This window comes from Salmo salar, chromosome 09 (genome assembly GCF_965601325.2).
Source record: "Salmo salar chromosome 09, fSalSal1, whole genome shotgun sequence".
In the NCBI taxonomy this organism is placed as follows: domain Eukaryota; kingdom Metazoa; phylum Chordata; class Actinopteri; order Salmoniformes; family Salmonidae; genus Salmo; species Salmo salar.
Window position 1 is genome coordinate 90912425 of NC_138299.1, and position 18095 is coordinate 90930519.

General features: G+C 38.2%; 1 long non-coding RNA gene across 1 annotated transcript in view; it reads left to right on the forward strand.

The window, feature by feature from the left end:
• Nucleotides 1-1590: 1590 nt before the first annotated feature.
• The window catches only part of LOC123744674 (uncharacterized), a 62895-nt gene continuing 46390 nt past the window's right edge, over nucleotides 1591-18095 (forward strand). Inside the window, exon 1 of the long non-coding RNA XR_006771081.2 lies at nucleotides 1591-3670. This is a non-coding gene — a long non-coding RNA (uncharacterized LOC123744674). The remainder of the gene's footprint in view (nucleotides 3671-18095) is intronic.

The window sequence follows — 18095 nt, forward strand, 5'->3', positions numbered from 1 at the left end:
TAAACCTGTCCTCTCTCTCAACCCTCTCTCATTCCCTCTCTCTTCCTCTCTCATCCCTCTCACTTCTTTCCCTTCTTATTCCCTCGTTAGTCAGATGTGAGGGCAGGGGATGAGGTGTTAGAGTGGCGACCACATACTAAAGGAGCAGTTTGGGTTTTTATGTGTATGAGTCTATTGTGGCCTATTAATAAAGCTCTATAAAGACAACACACATTGTAGACAGTCAGACTGTTAATGTTGTCTGTCTGTCTGTCTGTTACATAATGAGTTGAGATGACACAGCACTGATGGAAATAGACAGACTGTTGTTAATGTTGTCTGTCTGTCTGTCTGTTACATGATGAGTTGAGATGACACAGCACTGATGGAAATAGACAGACTGTTGTTAATGTTGTCTGTCTGTCTGTCTGTTACATGATGAGTTGAGATGACACAGCACTGATGTGCTGTCATGTCTGTTATTGAGTTGGATGGTGGTTGTGTGTGTGTGTGTGTGTGTGTGTGTGTGTGTGTGTGTGTGTGTGTGTGTGTGTGTGTGTGTGTGTGTGTGTGTGTGTGTGTGTGTGTGTGTGTGTGTGTGATGGGGTGGTTGTGTGTAGACTGGTTGGCTGGAACTTGTCCTTAATGTATTTCAGTGTACAGAGATGTGGCTTCTAAACAAGTCATGCTCAGCAATAACTACTTTATAAATAACAACTTTATCACACACACACACACACACACACACACACACACACACACACACACACACACACACACACACACACACACACACACACACACACACACACACACACACACAACCTCAAACAACTTTATTATGGTGCACCTGCAGGTTACATATTTTTATGGGCTCTCTAGGTGTATGGTTTTACAGATCTAGGATAATTTCACCTTCCCCTATCCTAAACTCAACCATTATGTTTCTTCCCCTTTTGGCTCAAGTCAGATGGCGATTGGTTAGAGAGGGATGTCCATCAAAGGCAGTTCAGTTTTCAATCAATCTATTCCAGCTATTAAGCAAGTTTGTATGAGTATTACAGTTTTTCAGTTATCAAAATATCCTCTGATAATGAAGTTCTATCAGTTCTGATGAGTCAACAAAGACTTCCCGGTGTTTAACAGCACTGGGAGGATCCATAAATTAGTGTGTCCCAAATAGAACCTTATTACCTGTATAGTGCACTACTTGTATAGGGAATAAAGTGTCATTTCGGGACTCACTCTAAATCTCCTCCATATGCCTGCATTCTTCATACGTCACTTGGCTGAGAAAAGCTGGCTTTGGGGAAAGCAGTTTAACAAGTTTAATATATCTTTGTTGCTCAACGCAGTGCAGTGTTGCACCTCAACTCTACTCTAGTCTTTTGGGGGCCGTCAAAAACAGAGCTGAACTTCCATTTTCATGGCTTCACATTACCGTGTGTGTGTGTGTGTGTGTGTGTGTGTGTGTGTGTGTGTGTGTGTGTGTGTGTGTGTGTGTGTGTGTGTGTGTGTGTGTGTGTGTGACCTCCTACAGCCCAGAGCAGGAAGTGCGTCCTCAGCAGAATAGAGAGAGAAACAGCTAGCAGTCGAGTTGGCAAAACTCTCTCTCTCTCACACACACACACACACACACACACACACACACACACACACACACACACACACACACACACACACACACACACACACACACACACACACACACACACACACACACACACACACACACAGACAAACGGAGGGACATGTGTGTTTGTGTGTCCTTATTTACCTGGTGCAACTTGGAGAGGAGGGTTATCTGCCCTCACACAGAGGGTCACATATTCCCTACATGACAGTTGGACCATCAATGCTTCAGTAGCCCAGTCGGGACCTTTGTCTGGTTTGTGTGTTGACGATGAATCACAATATAAAGTTCAACTCCCACTGTTTATCTGCATGGGCTGCATCTCAATCTAACGCGGAAGACTGGCAGAGGCGAATGTTTCAATCTAACGCGGAGACTGTAAGAGGCGGATGTTTCAATCTAACGCGGAAGACCGGCAGAGGCGAATGTTTCAATCTAACGCGGAAGACCGGCAGAGGCGAATGTTTCAATCTAACGCGGAAGACCGGCAGAGGCGGATGTTTCAATCTAACGCGGAAGACCGGCAGAGGCGAATGTTTCATGTTTCAATCTAACGCGGAAGACCGGCAGAGGCGAATGTTTCAATCTAACGCGGAAGACCGACAGAGGCGGATGTTTCAATCTAACGTGGAAGACCGGCAGAGGCGAATGTTTCAATCTAATGCGGAAGGCCGACAGAGGCGGATGTTTCAATCTAACGCGGGAAGACCGACAGAGACGGATGTTTCAATCTAACGTGGAAGGCCGACAGAGGCGGATGTTTCAATCTAAAGCGGAAGACCGACAGAGGTGGATGTTTCAATCTAATGTGGAAGGCCGACAGAGGCGGATGTTTCAGTCTAAAGTGGAAGACCGACAGAGGCGGATGTTTCAATCTAACGCGGAAGACCGACAGAGGCGGAAGTTTCAATCTAACGCGGAAGACCGACAGAGGTGGATGTTTCAATCTAACGTGGAAGACCGACAGAGGTGGATGTTTCAATCTAACGCAGAAGACCGACAGAGGTGGATGTTTCAATCTAACGCGGAAGACCGACAGAGGTGGATGTTTCAATCTAACGTGGAAGGCCGACAGAGGCGGATGTTTCAATCTAACGCGGAAGACCGACAGAGGCAGATGCGTTAGATTGAAACATCTGCCAATATCGGCCTGTCGCATCTGAGGTGGAAGGTGGCCGAGTTACAGGGGTACTTGTCAGATCATGAGACATCCTAAAAATCGGTCTTCTCATGAAAACGTCTGTAGCATCCAAATGCTACAAACTAATGTGGAAATGGGAGACTCTCACAAACACGATGGAGTTCTCCGTTTTGCTTTACAACGCCAATAAGTGTCACGGGACTCATCTGAAGGTAACATATACAAACGAATGGAAGTAATAAGTAGTTTTCTGCCAACAAAAATATGTGTCTAAAAAAACTAAATTATTTACATGGGTTTCTTATATCTCCTAGATACAGGACACACTTCAAAACCTTATTCCTTATGATTTATTGACATCAATAAGTTACCATAGCTTTCACCTGGATTCACCTGGCCAGTCTATGTCATGGAAAGAGCAGGTGTTCCTAATGTTTTGTACACTCAGGAGAAAAGAGTGATAAAATAAAATGGGGAAAATAGAGAGAAGAAATTTAGGAGATGGAGTGAAGAGAAGGGTGGGGGGGTTGAGAGAGGGATGGGTGCACAGCGTCCTTGTCACAGTATTGTCTCTCCTCTCTTTTTCCCTCTCCTCCTCCTCTTTTTCACTTGTTTTTTCTGTATGTTCTGCTCAAGCATTGATTCTACTGCCTCTTTTCCCTTCTTCAACTACACCCTGCATCTGTCCCGAGACACTGAGACACACAGGGTACGGTAGCTGGCAACGTGTGCTCTGAGAAGAGACACACCCTGAACAGTGGAAGAAAGAGTGTTGTGCAGGTACTGAGAGCTGTTAGCTCGGTCCAGAGCGACAGAGACAGAAAGACAAACAGACAGACCGGAATTGAGCCGAGCCGGGCTGAGCTGGACTGGGATACTCTGGACTCTCCCAGAGCTCTCTTCAGCGACGGGCACAGGTAGGATGCCAGTTGAACGTGTGTGTGTGTCAGAGAGAGAGGGAGTGTGTGTGTAAGTGGTGCCATACTGCATACTCAGCAGTTTAGAAGGCTTCTGAGAAAGTTCCCCTCATTATGTAAAATGCCTACAGAGAAAGAAGAGATGTATTTCTGTACATGCTTGTCTGAATCTGTTCTGTACGCTATATGTGTGTGGCTATGATGGTGCATATAGAGGACATTAGTGTGGTTGTGAACATGGGGTCTATCTTATAGGGACCAACTGTTAGGCTACACAAAGGTTTCTGTTGAGTGGCTCTGTGTGCTGTGCACATTTCTATAACAAACTGGTGAGCTGGCAGGAACATGGAAATGAAGACAGCATTCATATGGCGTCTGTGGCATCAAATACTCAGAAACTCAAATACTCAAATACTCAGAAAAACAAGCCAGTTTTTGTACTGAAACTATTCAGTTTTAGATTACCACGGGGAGTCTAAGGATTCTACCAATGTCTGATACGTCTTAACAAGAATTTAAGCTTTCTGCAAATATCAGATATGTTTATGTCCTGGGAAATGTTCTTGTTACTTACAACCTCATGCTAATCGCATTAGCCTAAGTTAGCTCAACCGTCCAGTGGAGGACCCACCGATCAGAAAGAACTCTGTCCCAACAGACATTCAGACTTTGTCTAAAGAAGGAAGTGGATTTTCAATACCCGTTGTGTCTCCCGTGATTAGTTCTACTTTTTGTCTAAGCTTTATGTTAGCAGGAAGTTTCTTGAAGTTTTAAGTGCTTCTTTTATGAGACAGGCCTAGGGTCCTTAGCCAGGGATTTTGACCCAACCCTAACCATAAGCTTACCCCTAGCCTCAACACTAACCCTAACCCTAGGCTCAACACTAACCCTAGCCTCAACACTAACCCTAACCCTAGCCTCAACACTAACCCTAGCCTCAACACTAACCTTAGCCCTAGCCTCAACACTAACCCTACCCCTCCCCCTAGCCTCAACCCTAACCCTCCCCCTAGCCTCAACCCTAACCCTACCCCTAGCCTCAACCCTAACCCTACCCCTAGCCTCAACCCTAACCCTCCCCCTAGCCTCAACACTAATCTTACTCCTAGCCTCAACATTAACCCTACCCCTAGGGGACAGTGAAACAGTGATCTGTAGAGGATAGGGGACAGTGAAACAGTGATCTGTAGAGGATAGGGACAGTGAAACAGTGATCTGTAGAGGATAGGGACAGTGAAACAGTGATCTGTAGAGGATAGGGGACAGTGAAACAATGATCTGTAGAGGATAGGGGACAGTGAAACAGTGATCTGTAGAGGATAGGGGACAGTGAAACAGTGATCTGTGGAGGATAAGGGACAGTGAAACAGTGATCTGTAGAGGATAGGGACAGTGAAACAGTGATCTGTAGAGGATAGGGGACAGTGAAACAGTGATCTGTAGAGGATAGGGGACAGTGAAACAGTGATCTGTGGAGGATAAGGGACAGTGAAACAGTGATCTGTAGAGGATAGGGGACAGTGAAACAGTGATCTGTAGAGGATAGGGGACAGTGAAACAGTGATCTGTAGAGGATAGGGGACAGTGAAACAGTGATCTGTAGAGGATAGGGGACAGTGAAACAGTGATCTGTAGAGGATAGGGGACAGTGAAACAGTGATAACAGTGTAGGGTAAGAGAGGAGGGAACAGTAATTGAATTACTGGTGTTATTGATTTAACCAGATCAGCTTAGCAGGGGTCCCAGAGGCAAGCAACACTTCTCTAACTCTCTCATTAACATATACTGTGCTGGAGAACATTACTGTACAGTGCAGTAGATACCCTCATTCTGTAATGTAATTCTCTCTCCCTTCTACCCTTGTCCCTTACCCCTGCTGGGTAAAAGTTCAGTAGTTATATTCAGCAGGCTGCCTGCCAAAGAGCCAGTAGAGAAAGAGTACAACATTAAAGCAGTGTTTTACAGTGTGGCACGGCAGGGGCAGGGAGATGGGAACTGCAGCGGTGGCACTTTCCCTCTTCTGCCCTCTTCTGCTAGACCCCCCCCCCCCCCAGCCCCCCAGGGACCTATAGCGAGTCAGCACTAAGGATCTCTAGATGCCACCATGCATACATTTTTAATAGCAGGGAAAACATTAGCATGTGTAATTAAAACAGTAATTTATTCTCAGACAACTATTAGGAACCATGATCTTCCTCAGGAGTAAGCGGGCAGAAAGACAGCAACACACACACACACACACACACACACACACACACACACACACACACACACACACACACACACACACACACACACACACACACACACACACACCACACTGCACACTTTCTTCTGAAACACAGTAATTAGTCATCACTTGATTGCACTGGAGCTGTAATTTAGACAAGACATGGAGCGGAGTGCTGAAGTGTGTGAGTGTGAGTGTGTGTGTGTGTGTGTGTGTGTGTGTGTGTGTGTGTGTGTGTGGGTGTGTATGTATCCTGGTTACTCTGTATGTAACTGTCAGTCATGTCGTGTGTCTACAGTGAGCAATGGTAAACACTGAGTTAAACATTGGCTGGACATGTTCAAATATTGTCTGAGATCCCCCTGAGGATGATGGCTTGCTGTCCTGTTAGCCTACTTCTCTTCTCTCCATCCATCTCTCTCTCTCTCTCTCTCTCTCTCTCTCAATTCAATTCAAAGGGCTTTATTGGCATGGGAAACATATGTTTACATTGCCAAAGCAAGTGAAATAGATAATAAAGAAAAGGGAAATAAACAATCAAAAATGAACAGTGAACATGACACTCACAAAAGTTCCAAAAGAATTAAGACATGTCAAATGTCATATTATGTCTATATACGGTGTTGTAATGATGTGGAAATAGTTAAAATACAACAGGGAAAATAAATTAACATAAATATGGGTTGTATTTACAATAGTGTTTGTTCTTCACTGGTTGCCCTTTTCTTGTTGCAACAGGTCACAAATCGTGCTGCTGTGATGGCACACTGTGGTATTTCACCTAATAGATATGGGAGATAATCAAAATTTGATTTGTTTTCAAATTCTTTGTGGATCTGTGTAATCTGAGGAAAATATGTGTCTCTAATATGGTCATACATTTGGCAGGAGGTTAGGAAGTGCAGCTCAGTTTCCACCTCATTTTGTGGGCATTGTTCACATAGCCTGTCTTCTCTTGAGAGCCAAGTCTGCCTATGGCGGCCTTTCTCAATAGCAAGGTTATGCTCTCTCTCTCTCTCTCTCTCTCTGTCTCTATCTACTAACCTGTCTCAGACCTTCGGGGGAAAGCTTCATTCTTTTTCATTAAACCACACTGATGGTGAAATGGCTCTGAGGGAAGATGATGTGTTTTTCTCTTTTACTGTGCTATCTAAAATCCTTATGAGTGTTATGGGGTCATGGATCGCTGATTTGGTGGTTTAATGGTTGTGTTGCGTTTGTGTGTGTGTTTAATAGTTCTGTATAGTCGGACCCCTGGGATGGGGGCTACAGGCCCTGTGAGACCAAGAGCTCTCTCTCATCCTCTCTCTTTGGGTCTTTATTGCTCTTTCTCTCTCTTTCACCAGCACTGTATGTCTGTTTCTCTTTCTCTCTTTCTCTCTCTTTCACCAGCTCTGTATGTCTGTCTCTCTTTCTCTCTTTCACCAGCTCTGTATCTCTGTCTCTCTTTCTCTCTCTTTCACCAGCTCTGTATCTCTGTCTCTCTTTCTCTCTCTTTCACCAGCTCTGTACATCTCTCTCTTTCCCTCTCTTTCACCAGCTCTGAATGTTTCTCTCTCTCTTTCACCAACTCAATCCATCTCTAACACAATAGAACTACCATCTGTCTCTAATACAATAGAAATACCGTCTGTCTCTAATACAATAGAACAACCATCTGTCTCTAATACAATAGAAATACCGTCTGTCTCTAATTCAATAGAACTACCATCTGTCCCTAATAAAATAGAACTACTGTCTGTCTCTAATGCAATATAACTACCATCTGTCTCTAATACCATAGAACTACTGTCTGTCTCTAATACAATAGACCTACCATCCATCTCTAATACAATAGAACTACCATCTGTCTCTAATACAATAGAACTACCATCTGTCCCTAATACAATAGAACTACCATCTGTCTCTAATACAATAGAACTACTGTCTGTCTCTAATATAATAGAACTACTGTCTGTCTCTAATACAATAGAACTACCATCAGTCTCTAAAACAATAGAACTACTGTCTGTCTCTAATACAATAGAACTACCGTCTGTCTCTAATACAATAGAACTACCATCTGTCTCTAATACAATAGAACTACTGTCTGTCTCTAATACAATAGAACTACAGTATGTCTCTAACACAATAGAACTACCATCTGTCTCTAATACAATAGAAATACCGTCTGTCTCTAATACAATAGAACAACCATCGGTCTCTAATACAATAGAAATACAGTCTGTCTCTAATTCAATAGAACTACCATCTGTCCCTAATAAAATAGAACTACTGTCTGTCTCTAATGCAATATAACTACCGTCTGTCTCTAATACCATAGAACTACTGTCTGTCTCTAATACAATAGAACTACCATCTGTCTCTAATACAATAGAACTACCATCTGTCTCTAACACAATAGAACTACCATATGTCTCTAATACAATAGAAATACCATATGTCTCTAATACAATAGAACTACTGTCTGTCTCTAATACAATAGAACTACCATCTGTCTCTAATACAATAGAACTACCATCTGTCTCTAATACAATAGAACTACCATCTGTCTCTAATACAATAGAAATACCATATGTCTCTAATACAATAGAAATACCATATGTCTCTAATACAATAGAACTACTGTCTGTCTCTAATACAATAGAACTACCATCTGTCTCTAATACAATAGAACTACCATCTGTCTCTAATACAATAGAACTACCATCTGTCTCTAATATAATAGAACTACCATCTGTCTCTAATACAATAGAACTACCATCCATCTCTAATACAATAGAACTACCATCCGTCTCTAATACAATAGAACTACCATCCGTCTCTAATACAATAGAACTACCATCTGTCTCTAATATAATAGAACTACTGTCTGTCTCTAATACAATAGAACTCCCATCCGTCTCTAATACAATAGAACTACCATCTGTCTCTAATACAATAGAACTACCATCTGTCTCTAATACAATAGAACTACCATCTGTCTCTAATACAATAGAAATACCATATGTCTCTAATACAATAGAACTACTGTCTGTCTCTAATACAATAGAACTACCATCTGTCTCTAATACAATAGAACTACCATTTGTCTCTAATACAATAGAACTACCATCTGTCTCTAATACAATAGAACTACCATCCATCTCTAATACAATAGAACTACCATCAGTCTCAAATACAATAGAACTACAGTCAGTCTCTAATACAATAGAACTACAGTCAGTCTCTAATACAATAGAACTACCATCTGTCTCTAATACAATAGAACTACCGTCTGTCTCTAATACAATAGAACTACCATCCATCTCTAATACAATAGAAATACCATCAGTCTCAAATACAATAGAACTACCATCTGTCTCTAATACAATAGAACTACCATCTGTCCCTAATACAATAGAACTAACATCTGTCTCTAATACAATAAAACTACTGTCCCTCTCTAATACAATAGAACTACTGTCTGTCTCTAATACAATAGAACTACAGTATGTCTCTAATACAATAGAACTACCATCTGTCTCTAATACAATAGAACTACCATCCGTCTCTAATACAATAGAACAACCATCTGTCTCTAATACAATAGAAATACCGTCTGTCTCTAATTCAATAGAACTACCATCTGTCCCTAATAAAATAGAACTACTGTCTGTCTCTAATGCAATATAACTACCATCTGTCTCTAATACCATAGAACTACTGTCTGTCTCTAATACAATAGACCTACCATCCATCTCTAATACAATAGAACTACCATCTGTCTCTAATACAATAGAACTACCATCTGTCCCTAATACAATAGAACTACCATCTGTCTCTAATACAATAGAACTACTGTCTGTCTCTAATATAATAGAACTACTGTCTGTCTCTAATACAATAGAACTACCATCAGTCTCTAATACAATAGAACTACTGTCTGTCTCTAATACAATAGAACTACCGTCTGTCTCTAATACAATAGAACTACCATCTGTCTCTAATACAATAGAACTACTGTCTGTCTCTAATACAATAGAACTACAGTATGTCTCTAACACAATAGAACTACCATCTGTCTCTAATACAATAGAAATACCGTCTGTCTCTAATACAATAGAACAACCATCTGTCTCTAATACAATAGAAATACCGTCTGTCTCTAATACAATAGAACAACCATCGGTCTCTAATACAATAGAAATACCGTCTGTCTCTAATTCAATAGAACTACTGTCTGTCTCTAATACAATAGAACTACCATCTGTCTCTAATACAATAGAACTACCATTTGTCTCTAATACAATAGAACTACCATCTGTCTCTAATACAATAGAACTACCATCCATCTCTAATACAATAGAACTACCATCAGTCTCAAATACAATAGAACTACAGTCAGTCTCTAATACAATAGAACTACAGTCAGTCTCTAATACAATAGAACTACCATCTGTCTCTAATACAATAGAACTACCGTCTGTCTCTAATACAATAGAACTACCATCCATCTCTAATACAATAGAAATACCATCAGTCTCAAATACAATAGAACTACCATCTGTCTCTAATACAATAGAACTACCATCTGTCCCTAATACAATAGAACTAACATCTGTCTCTAATACAATAAAACTACTGTCCCTCTCTAATACAATAGAACTACTGTCTGTCTCTAATACAATAGAACTACAGTATGTCTCTAATACAATAGAACTACCATCTGTCTCTAATACAATAGAACTACCATCCGTCTCTAATACAATAGAACTACCATCTGTCTCTAATACAATAGAACTACTGTCTGTCTCTAATACAATAGAACTACCATATGTCTCTAATACAATAGAACTACCATCTGTCTCTAATACAATAGAACTACCATCTGTCTCTAATACAATAGAAATACCATATGTCTCTAATACAATAGAAATACCATATGTCTCTAATACAATAGAACTACCGTCTGTCTCTAATACAATAGAACTACCATCCATCTCTAATACAATAGAACTACCATCTGTCTCTAATACAATAGAACTACTGTCTGTCTCTAATACAATAGAACTACCATATGTCTCTAATACAATAGAACTACCATCTGTCTCTAATACAATAGAACTACCATCTGTCTCTAATACAATAGAAATACCATATGTCTCTAATACAATAGAAATACCATATGTCTCTAATACAATAGAACTACCGTCTGTCTCTAATACAATAGAACTACCATCTGTCTCTAATACAATAGAACTACCATCTGTCTCTAATACAATAGAACTACCATCTGTCTCTAATACAATAGAACTACCATCTGTCTCTAATATAATAGAACTACCATCTGTCTCTAATATAATAGAACTACCATCTGTCTCTAATACAATAGAACTACCATCTGTCTCTAATACAATAGAACTACCATCCGTCTCTAATACAATAGAACTACCATCTGTCTCTAATACAATAGAACTACCATCTGTCTCTAATATAATAGAACTACTGTCTGTCTCTAATACAATAGAACTCCCGTCCGTCTCTAATACAATAGAACTACCATCTGTCTCTAATACAATAGAACTACCATCTGTCTCTAATACAATAGAACTACCATCTGTCTCTAATACAATAGAACTACCATCTGTCTCTAATACAATAGAACTACCATCTGTCTCTAATATAATAGAACTACCATCTGTCTCTAATACAATAGAACTACCATCCGTCTCTAATACAATAGAACTACCATCCGTCTCTAATACAATAGAACTACCATCTGTCTCTAATACAATAGAACTACCATCTGTCTCTAATATAATAGAACTACTGTCTGTCTCTAATACAATAGAACTACCATCTGTCTCTAATATAATAGAACTACTGTCTGTCTCTAATACAATAGAACTACCGTCTGTCTCTAATACAATAGAACTACCATCTGTCTCTAATACAATAGAACTACCATCTGTCTCTAATATAATAGAACTACCATCTGTCTCTAATACAATAGAACTACCATCCGTCTCTAATACAATAGAACTACCATCCGTCTCTAATACAATAGAACTACCATCTGTCTCTAATACAATAGAACTACCATCTGTCTCTAATATAATAGAACTACCGTCTGTCTCTAATACAATAGAACTACCGTCTGTCTCTAATACAATAGAACTACCATCTGTCTCTAATACAATAGAACTACCATCTGTCTCTAATACAATAGAACTACCATCTGTCTCTAATATAATAGAACTACCATCTGTCTCTAATACAATAGAACTACCATCCGTCTCTAATACAATAGAACTACCATCCGTCTCTAATACAATAGAACTACCATCTGTCTCTAATACAATAGAACTACCATCTGTCTCTAATATAATAGAACTACTGTCTGTCTCTAATACAATAGAACTCCCGTCCGTCTCTAATACAATAGAACTACCATCTGTCTCTAATACAATAGAACTACCATCTGTCTCTAATACAATAGAACTACCATCTGTCTCTAATACAATAGAACTACCATCTGTCTCTAATACAATAGAACTACCATCTGTCTCTAATATAATAGAACTACCATCCGTCTCTAATACAATAGAACTACCATCCGTCTCTAATACAATAGAACTACCATCCGTCTCTAATACAATAGAACTACCATCTGTCTCTAATACAATAGAACTACCATCTGTCTCTAATATAATAGAACTACCGTCTGTCTCTAATACAATAGAACTACCGTCTGTCTCTAATACAATAGAACTACCATCTGTCTCTAATACAATAGAACTACCATCTGTCTCTAATACAATAGAACTACCATCTGTCTCTAATACAATAGAACTACCATCTGTCTCTAATACAATAGAACTACCATCTGTCTCTAATACAATAGAACTACCATCTGTCTCTAATATAATAGAACTACCATCCGTCTCTAATACAATAGAACTACCATCCGTCTCTAATACAATAGAACTACCATCCGTCTCTAATACAATAGAACTACCATCTGTCTCTAATACAATAGAACTACCATCTGTCTCTAATATAATAGAACTACCGTCTGTCTCTAATACAATAGAACTACCGTCTGTCTCTAATACAATAGAACTACCATCTGTCTCTAATACAATAGAACTACCATCTGTCTCTAATACAATAGAACTACCATCTGTCTCTAATATAATAGAACTACCATCTGTCTCTAATATAATAGAACTACCATCTGTCTCTAATACAATAGAACTACCATCCGTCTCTAATACAATAGAACTACCATCCGTCTCTAATACAATAGAACTACCATCCGTCTCTAATACAATAGAACTACCATCTGTCTCTAATATAATAGAACTACCATCTGTCTCTAATACAATAGAACTACCATCTGTCTCTAATACAATAGAACTACCATCTGTCTCTAATACAATAGAACTACCATCTGTCTCTAATACAATAGAACTACCATCTGTCTCTAATATAATAGAACTACCATCTGTCTCTAATACAATAGAACTACCATCCGTCTCTAATACAATAGAACTACCATCCGTCTCTAATACAATAGAACTACCATCCGTCTCTAATACAATAGAACTACCATCTGTCTCTAATATAATAGAACTACTGTCTGTCTCTAATATAATAGAACTACCGTCTGTCTCTAATACAATAGAACTACCGTCTGTCTCTAATACAATAGAACTACCATCTGTCTCTAATACAATAGAACTACCATCTGTCTCTAATACAATAGAACTACCATCTGTCTCTAATACAATAGAACTACCATCTGTCTCTAATATAATAGAACTACCATCTGTCTCTAATATAATAGAACTACCATCTGTCTCTAATACAATAGAACTACCATCCGTCTCTAATACAATAGAACTACCATCCGTCTCTAATACAATAGAACTACCATCTGTCTCTAATATAATAGAACTACTGTCTGTCTCTAATATAATAGAACTACCGTCTGTCTCTAATACAATAGAACTACCGTCTGTCTCTAATACAATAGAACTACCATCTGTCTCTAATACAATAGAACTACCATCTGTCTCTAATATAATAGAACTACCATCTGTCTCTAATATAATAGAACTACCATCTGTCTCTAATACAATAGAACTACCATCCGTCTCTAATACAATAGAACTACCATCCGTCTCTAATACAATAGAACTACCATCTGTCTCTAATACAATAGAACTACCATCTGTCTCTAATATAATAGAACTACTGTCTGTCTCTAATACAATAGAACTCCCGTCCGTCTCTAATACAATAGAACTACCATCTGTCTCTAATACAATAGAACTACCATCTGTCTCTAATACAATAGAACTACCATCTGTCTCTAATACAATAGAACTACCATCTGTCTCTAATACAATAGAACTACCATCTGTCTCTAATACAATAGAACTACCATCTGTCTCTAATATAATAGAACTACCATCTGTCTCTAATACAATAGAACTACCATCCGTCTCTAATACAATAGAACTACCATCCATCTCTAATACAATAGAACTACCATCTGTCTCTAATACAATAGAACTACCATCTGTCTCTAATACAATAGAAATACCGTCTGTCTCTAATACAATAGAACAACCATCTGTCTCTAATACAATAGAAATACCGTCTGTCTCTAATTCAATAGAACTACCATCTGTCCCTAATAAAATAGAACTACTGTCTGTCTCTAATGCAATATAACTACCATCTGTCTCTAATACCATAGAACTACTGTCTGTCTCTAATACAATAGACCTACCATCCATCTCTAATACAATAGAACTACCATCTGTCTCTAATACAATAGAACTACCATCTGTCCCTAATACAATAGAACTACCATCTGTCTCTAATACAATAGAACTACTGTCTGTCTCTAATATAATAGAACTACTGTCTGTCTCTAATACAATAGAACTACCATCAGTCTCTAATACAATAGAACTACTGTCTGTCTCTAATACAATAGAACTACCGTCTGTCTCTAATACAATAGAACTACCATCTGTCTCTAATACAATAGAACTACTGTCTGTCTCTAATACAATAGAACTACAGTATGTCTCTAACACAATAGAACTACCATCTGTCTCTAATACAATATAAATACCGTCTGTCTCTAATACAATAGAACAACCATCTGTCTCTAATACAATAGAAATACCGTCTGTCTCTAATACAATAGAACAACCATCGGTCTCTAATACAATAGAAATACCGTCTGTCTCTAATTCAATAGAACTACCATCTGTCCCTAATAAAATAGAACTACCATCTGTCTCTAACACAATAGAACTACCATATGTCTCTAATACAATAGAAATACCATATGTCTCTAATACAATAGAACTACTGTCTGTCTCTAATACAATAGAACTACCATCTGTCTCTAATACAATAGAACTACCATCTGTCTCTAATACAATAGAACTACCATCTGTCTCTAATACAATAGAAATACCATATGTCTCTAATACAATAGAAATACCATATGTCTCTAATACAATAGAACTACTGTCTGTCTCTTATACAATAGAACTACCATCTGTCTCTAATACAATAGAACTACCATCTGTCTCTAATACAATAGAACTACCATCTGTCTCTAATATAATAGAACTACCATCTGTCTCTAATACAATAGAACTACCATCCGTCTCTAATACAATAGAACTACCATCCGTCTCTAATACAATAGAACTACCATCCGTCTCTAATACAATAGAACTACCATCTGTCTCTAATATAATAGAACTACTGTCTGTCTCTAATACAATAGAACTCCCATCCGTCTCTAATACAATAGAACTACCATCTGTCTCTAATACAATAGAACTACCATCTGTCTCTAATACAATAGAACTACCATCTGTCTCTAATACAATAGAAATACCATATGTCTCTAATACAATAGAACTACTGTCTGTCTCTAATACAATAGAACTACCATCTGTCTCTAATACAATAGAACTACCATTTGTCTCTAATACAATAGAACTACCATCTGTCTCTAATACAATAGAACTACCATCCATCTCTAATACAATAGAACTACCATCAGTCTCAAATACAATAGAACTACAGTCAGTCTCTAATACAATAGAACTACCATCCGTCTCTAATACAATAGAACTACCATCTGTCTCTAATACAATAGAACTACCATCTGTCTCTAATATAATAGAACTACTGTCTGTCTCTAATACAATAGAACTCCCGTCCGTCTCTAATACAATAGAACTACCATCTGTCTCTAATACAATAGAACTACCATCTGTCTCTAATACAATAGAACTACCATCTGTCTCTAATACAATAGAACTACCATCTGTCTCTAATACAATAGAACTACCATCTGTCTCTAATATAATAGAACTACCATCTGTCTCTAATACAATAGAACTACCATCCGTCTCTAATACAATAGAACTACCATCCGTCTCTAATACAATAGAACTACCATCTGTCTCTAATACAATAGAACTACCATCTGTCTCTAATATAATAGAACTACTGTCTGTCTCTAATACAATAGAACTACCATCTGTCTCTAATATAATAGAACTACTGTCTGTCTCTAATACAATAGAACTACCGTCTGTCTCTAATACAATAGAACTACCATCTGTCTCTAATACAATAGAACTACCATCTGTCTCTAATATAATAGAACTACCATCTGTCTCTAATACAATAGAACTACCATCCGTCTCTAATACAATAGAACTACCATCCGTCTCTAATACAATAGAACTACCATCTGTCTCTAATACAATAGAACTACCATCTGTCTCTAATATAATAGAACTACCGTCTGTCTCTAATACAATAGAACTACCGTCTGTCTCTAATACAATAGAACTACCATCTGTCTCTAATACAATAGAACTACCATCTGTCTCTAATACAATAGAACTACCATCTGTCTCTAATATAATAGAACTACCATCTGTCTCTAATACAATAGAACTACCATCCGTCTCTAATACAATAGAACTACCATCCGTCTCTAATACAATAGAACTACCATCTGTCTCTAATACAATAGAACTACCATCTGTCTCTAATATAATAGAACTACTGTCTGTCTCTAATACAATAGAACTCCCGTCCGTCTCTAATACAATAGAACTACCATCTGTCTCTAATACAATAGAACTACCATCTGTCTCTAATACAATAGAACTACCATCTGTCTCTAATACAATAGAACTACCATCTGTCTCTAATACAATAGAACTACCATCTGTCTCTAATATAATAGAACTACCATCCGTCTCTAATACAATAGAACTACCATCCGTCTCTAATACAATAGAACTACCATCCGTCTCTAATACAATAGAACTACCATCTGTCTCTAATACAATAGAACTACCATCTGTCTCTAATACAATAGAACTACCGTCTGTCTCTAATACAATAGAACTACCATCTGTCTCTAATACAATAGAACTACCATCTGTCTCTAATATAATAGAACTACCATCTGTCTCTAATATAATAGAACTACCATCTGTCTCTAATACAATAGAACTACCATCCGTCTCTAATACAATAGAACTACCATCCGTCTCTAATACAATAGAACTACCATCTGTCTCTAATACAATAGAACTACCATCTGTCTCTAATATAATAGAACTACTGTCTGTCTCTAATACAATAGAACTCCCGTCCGTCTCTAATACAATAGAACTACCATCTGTCTCTAATACAATAGAACTACCATCTGTCTCTAATACAATAGAACTACCATCTGTCTCTAATACAATAGAACTACCATCTGTCTCTAATACAATAGAACTACCATCTGTCTCTAATACAATAGAACTACCATCTGTCTCTAATATAATAGAACTACCATCTGTCTCTAATACAATAGAACTACCATCCGTCTCTAATACAATAGAACTACCATCCATCTCTAATACAATAGAACTACCATCTGTCTCTAATACAATAGAACTACCATCTGTCTCTAATACAATAGAACTACCATCTGTCTCTAATACAATAGAAATACCGTCTGTCTCTAATACAATAGAACAACCATCTGTCTCTAATACAATAGAAATACCGTCTGTCTCTAATTCAATAGAACTACCATCTGTCCCTAATAAAATAGAACTACTGTCTGTCTCTAATGCAATATAACTACCATCTGTCTCT